Source organism: Arvicola amphibius, chromosome 5 (genome assembly GCF_903992535.2).
Source record: "Arvicola amphibius chromosome 5, mArvAmp1.2, whole genome shotgun sequence".
Lineage (NCBI taxonomy): Eukaryota > Metazoa > Chordata > Mammalia > Rodentia > Cricetidae > Arvicola > Arvicola amphibius.
The window spans coordinates 82,044,844-82,058,939 of NC_052051.1; the positions used below are offsets into that span (position 1 = coordinate 82,044,844).

The following is a 14,096-nucleotide window of genomic DNA, read 5'->3' on the forward strand; positions in this document are numbered from 1 at the left end:
TTGCCCCTTTATAATGTCCTTTTGAAAAACCTGGGACTGTTCACGGGCCTGCTAAGCTCTCCCTGTTCTCAGCTCTGGTTGCCTCTGGTCCAGCATTGGCACTCACCAACTTGCGGAGTGCTAACGACATTTGCATTTTTCTGGCTGGCAAAAGGTGGTGCTTGGTAATTATACAGTAAAGGACATCACTGGCAGATGGAGGATTGGTAGCCCAGAGAGAGGGCCAGGCAAGGCAGGTGGAGGCCGAGATGGGCTGTGAGAGGGAGGAGCCACTGGAGGAGTTTAGAGTCACTGTGAGGCTAAACATTTGCCAGGACACCAGGCAAGTGCATGCTCCACCTCCCTCGTATATGTGCATGCGTGCGCACATACACACGCGCGCGCGCGCGCGCGCGCACACACACACACACACACACACACACACGCTCTGTCACCTGCCTACACTTACTGAGCAATTGCCCCATGTCAAATGCTATCCTATGCTTCCAGACCGATGAGGTATTTTAACTCAGCAAGCTTGAGGGAGCAATCCCGTTATCCGCCTTGTTCACAGATGAGGAAACTGGTGCTCTGAGAGGACGTCTGTCTTGCCCAGACCCCACTTCTGGGGGAAAATGTCGTTGTCCAAGCATGTGGCCTAGGTCTACCGTCTCCAGTGCTTCTGGCTTCAGGGCACAATTTCTAACACCTTGCCTGGACTCAAACACAGCCAGGAAGCAATTCTTTGTTGTGATCTATGACTGGGCAAAAATGGTGACCCACACCCCTGACAGCATATCATGGAGGCTCCTGCTAAGGCTGGGGACTGCTCAACAGGCTTCAAATCTGACAAGTCCGAAAGAATAGGCACCCCTGGAGCATGGAGGGGCCATGCGTTTGGAGAGACCCAGGTTTGCTCTGCCAATTTGCTGTGTGGCTCCAGTCGAGCGACTGCCCCTCCCTGGGTATCAGTCTCCACATTGGTTACAGGAGACCATGGCTCTATCTTGCCTGCATACCACAGGTGTGTTTTCACATGAACAAGAACCTTTTCTCCAAGGGACTCAGACACCTAACACTTCTACTCATTCAATCTCTGGACTTAAGTTTTGCATCTAAGTGGACTGGGCACATTCATTAGCCTCCCTTTGGAAGGGCCCTTTGCTCTGTGCAGCTTGGTGGCAGGCTTATGTATATGACTCTGGCACTATGGGATGCATACACCCGTGTGCCATGTGCACATACCTTTGTACTTCTGAACTGTTCCTTCGGAACTTCAGCTGGGTCCTGGTGGCAGGTCCCCAGTGCAGACCCCTGGCTTCGGCAGGCTGTTTGTACTGCCTCCTGGTAGCCCAAGGGCATTGCAAACGAGACTGGAAGGGAAGGCCTGGAGCGCTGGGAGGTGATGACATCAACCTGGCCAGATAGTCAACACTCTTCTGTTTCCCAGACAGGTAGACACCTGCTGGACAGCCTGCAGTCTGCAGAAAGCCGCCCCCCCCCCATACTGCAGGTGAACTCCTTGGTGTGCAATCTAAACACAGACACAGGCTTTGCAGCTCCGCTGACCAGGTAAGGGAGTTCTGGCTTGCCCTTTAGGGCAAGTTTCCTTCCCATCTTCTTTGTTGTCACAGAGGCCATCAGCAGGGTACCTTGTCCTCCACCATAGCCCTCACGATCCCATTGGTTAGCACAAGAACTCAATGATCAAAGCATCTAAAAGAGCAGGCTTTCCCCGCTGAGCAGTCCATATCTACCAGATCCGCAGATGGCAGCAGCTTCCCCCTTCTGCTTCCCTAATGGTCACCCTGCTGTTTGAGCCCCCGAAACTTGGATCGAACTCCATTCTGTGGGAAGGGCTCCTCATCCCTTCATGAAGGAGGAACTTGATTTAACCTCAGAAAACCCAGGTCTAGGAAGACCCAGGCCCTATTGAGAGGACCAAACCAGCCTGGCTTCCATAAGGCTCCTCAAGGAGATTGGGAGTGATGGGAGACAGCCCCAGAGAAACAGACCAGCCTGGAAGTATCCACCAGAGAACCTGAAAACAACAGCTATACCCCATCTTTAGGGTGTGATGTAAGATTTCATGTGGAAATAAAAGGTTGAAATGCACAGTTTAGCACACTGCTGCCACACAGCTGCAGTCAAGGGTTAAAGATTAAAGGTCCATTGCCGTTGTCCTTGGTTTCTCAGTCCTCCTCCACCGTCAGCCACATTCAGAGAGTCCGGTTTGGTCCCCTGTTCCATCAGTCCCATTCCAACTGGACTTGGTGGTCTCCCGTTATATCTGTCCCACCGTCTCAATGGGTAAACGCACTCCTCACGGTCCTGAGTGAAGGGAACCCTGATGGCTCTTTGTCTTGGAGAGGGGTGGAGTGGGGGTATGGGTAGAAGGGAGGGGAGGGAAAGGGGAGGAGATGGAAATCTTTAATAAAATAATAATCTTTAATAAAAAAAGTAATAGAAAAAAAAGAACTCAACTAACATATCAAAAAATGACTTTAGGTTTAGAGACTATCATTGTAAGATGATGGTCAAGTAAATTAAACTTTAATGGTGTTGTGGAAAAAACTAATATAAAAAAAAAAAGGTTAAAGGTCCACCCTGTCCCTGGTGCTGGTCAACCACAAACCTACAAACCTGTAGGCTCTCCACCAGCTTGGAGAGTTCTTCCTCCTCCCCAGCTCTGACTCGCCACACAGACCTGCCCTTATATGGTGTGCCTAGCTCCTCATGGTCAAAGCCTGCTCACCCTGATCCAGTCTCCAGGTCTGGAGTAGCTGCTACGTGGTGTGTTGTTAGACACTAGGAACAGAGCAGGACACAAGACCCTCTGCCCAGGCTCGCTGTCCTGTTCTCCAGGAGCTCTTCTGAGGGCAGGATCCTCTTCTAGGGTTTTATTCTCTACCACTCCTGAGGGTCTCTCTCCGTGCTCAACCCTGGTCAGACATGGGGGATGTTTGCAGGCTCAGTTCGTTCCAACCATTTTTCAAAAGCCTCTTTACATAGGTCTGACAATCATACAATGACTTGGTCTTTGCCCTCCAACTCTCAAAGTTCCGTACGCTCTCAAGGAGAAGGACCCTACTAGAGATCTCTGTGCAGACATCTCAGGGTTCAAGTCTTTCTGCAGCACAACAGTAGGAGCCTCTGGTACCAATACTCCAAACTCAGGGACTCCCAGCCCACTCTGCAGGAGACCTGGAACTCCAAGCCAAAGGGAGAAGATGCTTCTTGACTAGATAGTAAATCAGGGCCTCAGTGTCTAGGAACTGGGTTACTGGCCAGGAGAAGATATGGGGATGGCACGCAGAAGGCAAGAGTAGAAGCTAGAGAGCATGAGTCCTCAGAGGGCAGCCTGGTGTGTCTGGGGGCTGGCTGGAGCCCTGGGATAGAGTTCCTGTGAAGATTCCTGGGCTGGGGTCAACTGGTCCCTCTCTCAGTCCCTCTCTTGCTCCCGGGACTGAGAGAGGGAATGGGAGGCTTTCTGACTTTATTCCCTAGCTGCTTGCAGGATTTCTGTGGCTTGTTCTGGTGGGCTGCTTCTTGTCTTTACTGTCTAGTCTAGGTCAGCCTCAAAATTGCCATCCTCCTGCCTCCGCCTTCCTAGTACTTGGACTTCAGTAACACACTACTGCAAGTGTCATGGCAGACCTTGCATTAGATGTTGACTAAATTTACTTTGGTTTTGGGGTAAAAGCCTATGATGTACCCTATCCTCTTACCTGTAGCTCCCACGTGCTGGGGTGGCAGGGTGCACTGCCATGCCTAGCCCTGCACTCTTCTCAGTTGTTATAGCCTCCCTGTCGTCCAGTTTGTCATCTGTGACGTGAGAACAAGACCCCTCCCAGTTTTAACCATGTTATCCCCAGTCAGCCCCCAGTCACACACTTTTCCCAGTGTTCCTCCAAGGGTCTCCTTCTGTGTCAGGAAGCACAAACAATAACTCACTTCTTCCAGAGTTCAGGTGCAGATCGGAAATGCCTCCAGAGTGCCTTGGTGAGGCATGCCAGAACCATTAGTATTTAGATTCCAACTTACATTTCAGTTGTGTATGTGTGTGTGTGCACGCGCATGCATGCATGTTCACTGGTGCACATGTGGAGGTCAGAGGACAACCTTCGTGAGTCAGGTCTCTTCCTTCACCGTGTAGGTACTGGGAATTGCAGGGGTCCTCAGGTTTCATGGTGTGGTGGATTGTTCAGCTTTGTTTTGTGGGGGTGGGGGTTGAGTGAGAATGTCCCCCATAGTGTCTAACATTTAACACTTGGTTCCCCTGGTGGAGCTGTTGGGGAGGTGTAGGAAATGTGGTCCTCCTGGAGGAAGTTTGTCACTGGAGGTGGTCTTTGACTTTTCAAAGCCTTGCACCATTCCCAGTTTGCTCTCTGCTTGCAGTTTAAGATGTGAGTCTCAGCTGCTACCCCAGCTGCCACGGCTGCCTGCTGCCACACCTCCCCACTGTGATGGGCGTGGACTCTTGTCCCTCTGGAACCATAAACTCATGGAAACCCTTTCTTCTATTGCCAGTCATGTTTTAACACAGCAATAGAAAAGTAACCAAGATAGGTGGCAATCACCTTTATCTGGTGAGACACCTTGCCAACCCTTGGGAGTCCAGCTCTCAAGCATCTGAGGCAGAGTTTGGAGCATAGGTTATTCATCCAGGCACCCGAATCCTGGTGATGGGCTGGGAGTGATACCGCTGATTCCAGATGGGGTACAGCTTCCTTCTCCCCATCACATTCATTCATTTATTCATGAGTCCTTAGCATCTGTCTCAATCCTGAGAGTCACATACTGTCCTCTTGTAGAGGACAACATACACCCTGCTTATAGGACTCTGGATCTGCAGACTAAAACCTTGGGCATGATCCCACTCTTGCCCTAGTGGCTCCTACAACTTTCATTAGCATCTTCTTGCTTTCCTAGTCTGAAGTCTGAGTGAAAAACCGTTATCCCTAGACCAAAGTGTGGGCCGAACTATCAAGTCCCAGCTCGGCTGTCTGCAGATAGGCAGCAGGGTCTGCTTGTAGGAAGAAATGGTGGAATGGCACTTGGTTCTCACTACTTAGATCCTGATTTGCAAGCGGTTGAGATATTTGTAGACAGCACAAATGTTAGAAGTTGTAGAGGGTCCTTCCTGGCCAGCATCCTCCTCGCCCCTTCTTACGGGCCGTGGGTATCTCCCCTCCCTGTCTCCAGCAGTGTACAGAGGCTGGTGTATGCAGTATCTGTCAGAAGTTGGTGAGTGGGTGGGACCAATGGACAGAGCGCAGTGGCTCTCAACAATCTATTCTTTCATTGTCAGGTTGTGTGTAGAAACGCTATTCTCCGGCTTTGTGTCCCCGTGACACTTCGATTTTGCTCCTGGAGAATGTCATTGCTTTTCCAATAGTGCAATGGACAAAGAACAAATGGCTTTGAGTTTATCAGTTTCTGCATCAGTGGCAGGAGGCAGCCTGTGGTGTTGGCTGTCAAAACCGAGAATTTAGACCTCGCTTCCAAAGAGAAGGCCTTGAACCAGTTCTCATAGCTTCCAACTACAGAGGCCTGCGGTAAGCTTTAAATTAAACCCTGTGTGCAAGCCACTGCACCGCACTCAGGATGTGGGATAAAGCCTTGGGAAGGATGCGTGGAAGCTGTGTTTATGGCCATACTTAAACTGCCCATTGCATAAAACTCTCTTTTCCCAAGGAGTTCAGCTCAGTGCTTTGCATTTTAAGACAAGATACTTTGTGAAAGCTATCAGGAGAAGCCGAAGAGATGGCTCCGTGGTTAAGAGCTCTTGCTGCTCTTGAGAGGACCTGGGTTAGGTACCATAGCCATCTGTGACTCCAGTTCTAGGGAATCCGATACTTTCTTCTGGCCTCCAGAGACACTCCACAAACGTGGAGCACATACATACACTCAGGCATACCCACACACATATAAATGGATGTGTTTCTTTTAAAAGTCATAAAGAGGATAATACATGTTATTTAAGAATTCCAAAGAAGAGCCAGGCATGGTGGCACACACCTGTAATCTAGAACTCAGAAGTCTAAGGCAGGCAGATTTCTGTAAGTTTAAGGCCAACCTGTACTACACAGGACAGTCAGAGCTCCATAATAGAGAGACCCTCTCTCAAAACATGCAAAATAATAGAAAGAAATCCAGAGATGGTTGGAGCGATAGCTTAGTTGGTAAAGTGCTCACCGTGTGTATACATGAGGACCTAAGTTTGACTCCCAGACCCCATGTAAAAAGGCCAGGCACAGAGACATGTTTATGATCCCAGCATGTAGAGAAGTGAGACAGGTGGACCCCTGGGGTTCTGTGGCCAGCCAGGAGAGCCCACTCAGCAAGCTCCAGGCCAAAGAGAGACCTGTGTCCAATAAAAGTAGGCTGTGCCTGAGAAATGGGCATATGAGGTTGACCTTTGGCCTCCACATGTATGCACACATGTGCCTGCATTCTGGCTCACACATGTGCACGCACACACATTAAATAAAGTAAAACAAAACAAATACAAAAAGTTCAGAGAGTTTGACTTAAAAAACAAGTGTCACCTCTGGGCTCCTCCATTCCCACCTCACACTCTCGTTCTCTTTCAGTATGGAACTTGCCCAGACTACAACATGTCTCCGTGGTTTCTCTTGTTAAGAACAGGAACAGGAGCACAGTCAAGAGTAGACAGTCAGCCAGCGGCTGCCATGGAGACTTGCTGTCCAGACCTTAAGAACGGTCAGTGCAGAGTGGTCCCATGAGAGTGGGGAAGCCCAACTTCCCTGTATCCTCAGGCTCTGACTCGAGGTCCTCTGAGGTCTTCGAGACCCGGGGAGGCCAGAGTTTAAGCCCAGCCACATGAAGCCCGGGCTGGGAGAGCCAAGTAGGCAGATATGGCCACATGCTACATCTCTCTCTCCTGTCACATGTCCCAGGGCTTGATGCAGCCCAGCTTCCTGCAACCTAGCAAGGTAGCTGCTCTTCACCTGTGGGAGTCTGTGCGACACTCAGTGTCCTCCACTGCTCTCCTGGGGAAGCCGCTCAGGTTGAGAGAACACAGTTTGAGGCCCCCATGTTGGCGCTGAAGCGACACACAGAGCACTTGAACTTGACCCTGGTACTGCCATGGCAGTGATGCTATCCGCCATTTCCTAAGTGTTGTACTAAAGGAGGGAGTGGGGGGGGGGTGGAGAGAGCTAGGTCTCTGTGTGGGGTTCAGGCTTTTCCCTAGGGGTATTAGGAGCCATGACAAAGTTTATACAGAGGAGGAAAACTGGCCTGTGCCCTTGGAAAAGTGGTGGGAAGCCAGGGACAGCAGTCAAGAGTGAACTATCGAGGGCTCATCAGGGGCAAAAAGGTATTTCTGTCATTCAGAAGCTGTCACTGCAAGGTCCCAAGCTGATGACAGCTTCTTTGGAACATGATGAGCCTGCAGGTAGATGGGGGAAGAAGACATGACAGACACCAGATGCCTTGCGTCTAGGAGGAGCCGTGCCCTAGGGCTAAAGGATCTGTCATTAATGGAGCCATGCTTTCTGCTGTGCCTCCTTGTCAGGACTTTGAAGTTGTCAGTAGCCATTAGGTTCTGCAGTAAGTCTTGGCCCATGTTGTTCCCCGGGTGCCTTTTACCTACTTGGGGCAGAGGAGACAACACTCAAGCTGCACTTCTGGTCCACAGCTTGCAATGAACGATAGAACAGAGCCCAGCTTCCCCAGGAGGGACTCTTTGGGGCTGGGGCCTGCAGTCAGCGTGTTTGATGTCAGTTACTCTTTCTTCTCTTGGCTGTGACAGAGTCCCCAACAGAAGCCACTTCAGGGAGGACGGGTGTGTTTGGGCTCTCAGTTTGGGGGATGTGGTCCACTGTGGGAAGGTATGACAACTAAGGCTTTGTGACAGCAGAGTTTGCAGCTCAGCTCATTCTATCTTGATAGATCAGGAAGGACAGGGCTGAAGCTGGAAGGGATACAGGCTGTCCAACCTTTGAAACTGTGCCACAACCTGTCATCTACAAAGTTCATGTGCAAAAACCTTGGGCCACAGGTTAGATGCATCTGGACTTAGAAATCTCAAGGCCTGCCCATCCCCAAACGGCTCCTCTAGCTGGGCACCAAGTATTCAAACACATTAGCTGTGGAAACATTCTATAGTAACACAGGTGAAGAGGAGCTGCCAGAGGAATCCCCCAGTCCAGACCCTTCCCCATGACTTCATCCTCCTTCTCTGGGCTCCTGAGTCCAGCTTTGTGAAGTGGAATAGGATAGGGTGAAGTGACCCTGCAAGACCAGACTTTTATTAGGGCAGGACCTCAGAGCTCATTCTGTAGTAGTCCGGTCACAGCAGGGAAGAGGGACATTTTAAAGGGTGGTCTGAGCCTGGTCCTGAGAGCACTAGCAGAAGAGAGGGGTCAGAGCCCCAAAAGGCCAGGAGTAGGCAGGGATAAAATTGGCAGCCAGGTAGAGTGCCAGACAGGGCCCTACTTTGTGGGGGTGGCAGCAAGCAGGTTGCGCATGCCGCCACTGCTCAAGTTAATTTAGGTTAAAGTGAGTTGGCTCAGAGCCCACTGGAGGAAGCCCTGGCCCCTGCCCTGGGCCTCTGTGTGTTCAGATGTCACAATAGCTCCGCCCAGCCTTACACTGTGCTGTGGTCCCAGCTAGAAGGTGCCAGTCAGGTTCCACCCACCAGGCCTCTCCCTTGGGCGACTTCAAGCCTTTTCCTCACTTGACCCAGAAGATGTAACTCTCTGGAGGGAAGGCCTGAGAAAATTTGTCCCTTCGAAGGCCACCTGGCTGGGAGGATGTCCAGGTCATCTCTTCCAACTCTCTCAGAGGTGGTCACAGAATCTTTGCTTGCACACCTCTGGCAATGGGCAGCTCACTTCCAACCAAGAACACCAAGTTCAGACGATTTTGAAAGTTACTTCCTGCTTTTCAGGGACCCTGGGTTTTAGTTCTGTACCTGTCACATGCTGTGTGCCTCAGGCAGGAACTCTCCTCCTGGCACTCAGGACCCTCGTATCTGAGGTGGGCTTGGTAAATGTCACCCTCACCTATAATCAGGTCTCTGCTGTGCTAACGGACACTGTTAGAGGAGCACTGAGTGGCAACTCCTTCCCGACCCTGGCTGCAGTGGACTCCATGACATCCTGTTAAGCACGTACATTATGTAAGCACAGCAGACACGTCACATGTCATGCTATGTGCCTTCGGCCACACAGCCGCCTGCTGAGAAGCGCAGGTTTTAAAAATCTGAAGCATAGAGAAGTGAAGTGACTTGCCTGAGGTCACACAACCATCACCTGCTCAGTGAGTTAATAGTACCCAGTTAATTATTCAAGCCACCTGGCCCCGCCCTCCAGAGAGTCAACATGGTAGAACAGACAGAGCTCTGGGGAAGCTTCCTGGAGAAATTGTTTCACTTGGAGTTGGAAACAGAATGGGAGGCGGGCATGGATGTGTGCTGAGGTAGAAATGTCTGTGGTTGGTGTTTTGGCAGTGTGAGGCTCCACACAGCCTCGAGGCCCCAGAGCCCCATGTGCGGCAGCTCAGAGGATTCAGGTAGGCTCCAGGATTTTTGGCAGGAGTCTTTCCAGTACCAAAAGAACCTAGGAGCCTTTTATCACACTTTGATGGCCCAGAGATCTCTGGTAGTTTGTGAGTTCTGGGCACTATCATCAGGGACACGTGACAAGGGCAGGAAGTTAAGGCAGCTCCAGGCTTGGTCCTGTGTCCCTGTTAGTGTGCCAGGTGGGCGGGGGGAAGGAGAGTATGTAAACACAGGGTGGTTGACCTAGTTACTTTCCTATTGATGTGATAAACACCACAGCCAAGGTAATTTATAAAAGGAAGAGTTTAATTGGGTTCCTGGTTTCAGAGGATCAGAGTCTATGATGGCAGAGAAAGGCCTGACAACTGAAACCGCTGAGAGCTCAGTCTTGCGATCAGGAAACAGAGACTGTTCTGGGGTGGCAACAGGAGACTTGGGAAGCCTGAAAGCCTGTCTCCAACGAGGCCACACCTCCCAGTCCTTCTCAAACAGTTCCACCAACTGGGGACTAAGTAGTCAGACATATGGGCCTTTGGGGACCATTCCCATTCATACCCACTACAGGGGATAAGCCCTTGGCTGGAGGTTCAAAGGCTAGTGAGAGGGATGGATCTGGAGGGGTGTGCTTCAAGGAAGAGAGCTGGCCATGCAGAGGCCCGCTAAGTCATGTCTTATGCTAACCCTAGCCCCACCTGCAGTGTGGGGATAGTGTTACTCATTGGCCTGCTGTATCCTGGAGCCCTGTGTATAACCCAGAGACATGTGCCTGTTCCCCTGACTGTGGCAGAGGTGAGTCCCGCAGCGTTGTCAGTTTATCTCAGGGTATGGGGCAGAGAGTGCTTTCCAAGAGCACAGGCCGCTCTGACCGCTCTGACTTAGCAGTCCCTGGTCTTTACGCCTTTGCCGCTCAGCGACACATTCCTCCTATCTGTCAGGGCCTCTGGCCAGGAGCTGTTCTGTGTGCTTGGCTACACGGCGTTCCCCTCCATATGTGACAGTGTGTACTGACCCCAGGGCAAACAAGCACATGGAAGGCAGCAAATGGTGTCAAGCCTATCTAGACGACAAGGTTTTACATTGGCCCCATGTCTTTCCAGGCCTCCTTCTAAAAGCACCTGAGGCAGAACAGAAGCTGGTGAGGTGAGACTAGCTGGAGAATAATGTCTGCTTGGTGTTTCGGCATGAGTGCATTGCTGCCTTAGTTCTAGTGAGAGCAGGGATCGCTGTTCACGCCACCCAAGCCAACTCCAGGACTCCTGGAAAGGTGCTCAGCCCTCAACCACAGGAGAACTTCTGGTCTCCCCTTCTAGTGGGTCTTCTCTGGAAACCCTCAGAAGGGCAGGGTCTTCTGGGCTCAGTAAGACTGCTGCTGCTGTTTCCCAAAATCCCTGGAAGCTATAGGAGCAGATCAGACGTTGGGGCCCAACCCACCTCCACTGCTCTATCCCTTAGGAAGTAGATAAACACAAGCAGAGCCCCGTGGCCCATTTTTATGTTCATCCCACAGTCTGCTCCTGGGTTTACCCAGCTCCACCCAGAGCCAGCCTCACGCATGCCTCTACCAAGTGCCCGGATTCTACCTGTCCACCACGTGCCAGTATCCCCAAGCAGGACTCCCAGCCCTCAGATGGGCCCAGTACTAGGCTCTGCAGTCTTTTCAGCAGCTCTTGGCTTGAACTGTCTGGTCTTTAAACAACCTCCTCTTGTCAGGAGCAAGTCTGGGTCTAGGGCTTTGGGTAGGGACTGCCAAGGGCTCCCAGGATGCTCCCTCCTCCCTAGTACCAGACATGGACTCACTCACTGTAATCAGGACTACTAAGACCCGGACCTAAACATGAATTATATCCAGGCTGTGGGACAATCTAGAACCAGATTCACGTCCCTCACAAGCTCAGGTGCCACTTGTTCTTGAGCCTGAGTCTCCACTTTGCTCCTGTGAAGTGGGCACTGTGATGCCTGCCTCCTGCGCTCCCTGTGAGGAATGCTGTGCTTCTGTGCTGCTTCAAGGCAGGGCTATGTAGTGGTGAGGCAAGCAGGCCTGCTTTTCATCCCGCCTGGCTCCCACATGGTTAGTTTTACACCCGAAATAATCACAGAAACTGTATTCTTTTAAACACTGCTTGGCCCATTAGCTCTAGCCTCTTACTGGCTAACTCTCACATCTTAATTAACCCATTTCTATTAATGTGTGTAGCACCATGATGTGGTGGCTTACCCGGAAGATTCTTGCCTACATCCATCTTGGGTTGGAGCTTCATCGCCTCTGACTCACTTCCCTTCTTCCCAGCATTCTGTTCTGTCTTCCCCGCCTACCTATGTTCTGACCTATCAGACCAAGCAGTTTTCTTTATTAATTAACCAATGAAACAACAGATAGATAGAAGACCCAATTACATCATTTCCCCTTTTTCTGTTTAATAAAAAAGAAAGGCTTTCACTTTAACATAGTAAAATTACATATAACAAAACAGTTATCAAGCAAGAATTATAGTTACAATATTTATATCTATTTTATCTTTTACCATAACAAAGGAAAACTATAACTATAACTAACCATTCTTCAACTCCATCAAAGATCTGCGAAGGGAAATAATGTTACCTGAGTAATTAGGAAGTACAATCAAACAACTTCCAAAACATGCAACAAATCACAGAGACAACTAGCTACCTGGGCAATCACCCAAAGTCATGTTTGCAGCGTTGAAGCAACCGACTTTGGCTAAGGCCTAACGTAACTGACAACATTTTCAAAGGCAAGAAACTTTCCAAAACTATCTTACCCTGTCTTGGCAGAATATGACAGTCCTGTTTTATCCATTTTCGGATACTCTGTATCTCCGTCAGTAGTTGAGGCATTTCTTTGCCCAAAGGCCAGTTCTGCCAAGAAGAAAGGCTCCAGGTGGAGTGTCTTTGGTGCCCAACATTCTCTCAGGAATAGATGGTGTTGCCAGGAGCAATTGTGTCTCACTACCACGAAACTCAGAGTTAGGTTAAAGGCCATTTTCTACAGCTCTTTGAAGAGGTTGAAGATTATCTATCTATACTGAATATAATCTATGTATCTAAAGAACCTGATTAGTTTAATTATAAATGACAAATATAGATGACTATGTATGATCTATATAATTCTCAATACCTATCTAACGTAAAGACTAAGACAATAAACAACTGTGCAATAAATGAGGACAATGACCTCCAAATGTAAGGATGCAGGGTACGGACATTCAGTGTCCCGCCCTCTGGGTCCGTAGTCAGCCTGAGGGAGAAGGGCAGGGAGGAGACATAAACCTGACCTCAGCTGGGCAGTGCAAGCTGCGGAGGAAACTATGCAGGGCCAGTGCTTTTCTTGCAGGGGCTTGGTCCCAACAGGACTGGGAGCTCCTCCCAGGATTCGGGGATTAGCACTGGGCTTCCCACAACACCCTGGCATTTTCCAGATCTAGAAGCAGCAGCCTGACTTTGACATTAAACAGCTGTGGATTTTGAGGTAAAATGCAAAAAAAAAATTTCAGGAATGTGTGAGGTAAGAGGCGATTCAGAGGCAGCTGAACACCCCCTCTCCCCTCTGGGCTGGGTCCTCAGGGTTGCAGAAATGTGGGGTGCTATGACTGTGGGTTTTGAGGAGGGACAGTTTGTGAGACTCGGTGTCATAAGGTCACAGGTCAGCCATTTCTATGCTGTGTGCTATTGGACAAGCCTAGCTCCCTCTCTGATCCTCAGCTCTCTCAATAGTATAAAGCAGGTAAGTTTTATCACCCATCCTAGCTGACTTGAACTCTGACTGCATAGCTAACCTAGAACTCACAGCCTTCCTCCCTTGTTCTCCTGAGTGCTGGGACTACAGGGATGTGCCACATCTGAACTGGGACCACTCCTTGATATTGGGCCTCACGGTTTGTGCAGCTGGTTTGGTATCTCCCAAGAGGGTTTAGCCACAGCCGGATTAGAGCCCATGAGAGGCCCAGGCCTAGATTCCCCTCCTTCCCTCCTTGTTTCTGCTTTCATTTTCCCAGAATCCACTGGGCCCTTCCTCTGCAGCAGACATCACACTCAAGGTTGGAATTCTGCATTGGTCAAACAGATCAAGTCTCTGTTCCCTCTGAGCTTTGTATCAGCCATCTCTGAAATAACCAGACACCTAGTGGGGACAGAGCTGGGAAAGAGGGGGTTCTCGGGCCCTCCATGAGAAAGCCAAGGAAACACATGCATATTGCACAGCATAGAGAATCTCAGAATGGTGGGTAGGAGTCAAGGAGAGAGGGGCTGGGCCGGCGGGCTGCAGGTCACCAGCCATTCCTGCAGTTTGCAAGGGTCCTCAGTTGTCTCTGCAGTCACCTCATGGGGCTCAGACATGAAATGACTTGACCAAGTTCATACAGCACCCACAGGCAAGGTGGGCCCCACTCAGGATGGCCTGCTTTGAGGCCTGCTCCTCCCCCTGAGCACTCAGCAAACGTGCAGCAGTGAGCCTGTGGTCCCAGGGAGCTCCAGAGAGCCTGCAGGTCTTCCTGTCCCCTAATCACCAGGCATAGTGAGGAAATGAAACATCTCTCACATCCTTCCTCTCCCAGGCCTCCTGATCTCA

The 14,096-nt window shown here is 50.4% G+C and overlaps 1 protein-coding gene across 10 annotated transcripts in view; it reads left to right on the top strand.

Annotated features, from left to right (window-relative positions):
* Tspan18 (tetraspanin 18) overlaps nt 1–14,096 on the top strand; it is a 132,602-nt gene that overhangs the window by 88,720 nt on the left and 29,786 nt on the right. For 5 of the 10 annotated variants that reach the window (XM_038330804.1, XM_038330803.1, XM_038330802.1 and 2 more), the window contains one exon: nt 1,430–1,551. The exons of 4 other annotated variants lie outside the window; for them this stretch is intronic. The gene's annotated coding sequence lies outside the window, so the exon portion shown is untranslated. The remainder of the gene's footprint in view (nt 1–1,429; nt 1,552–14,096) is intronic. One more of the 10 variants, XM_038330805.1, reaches the window with a different exon arrangement.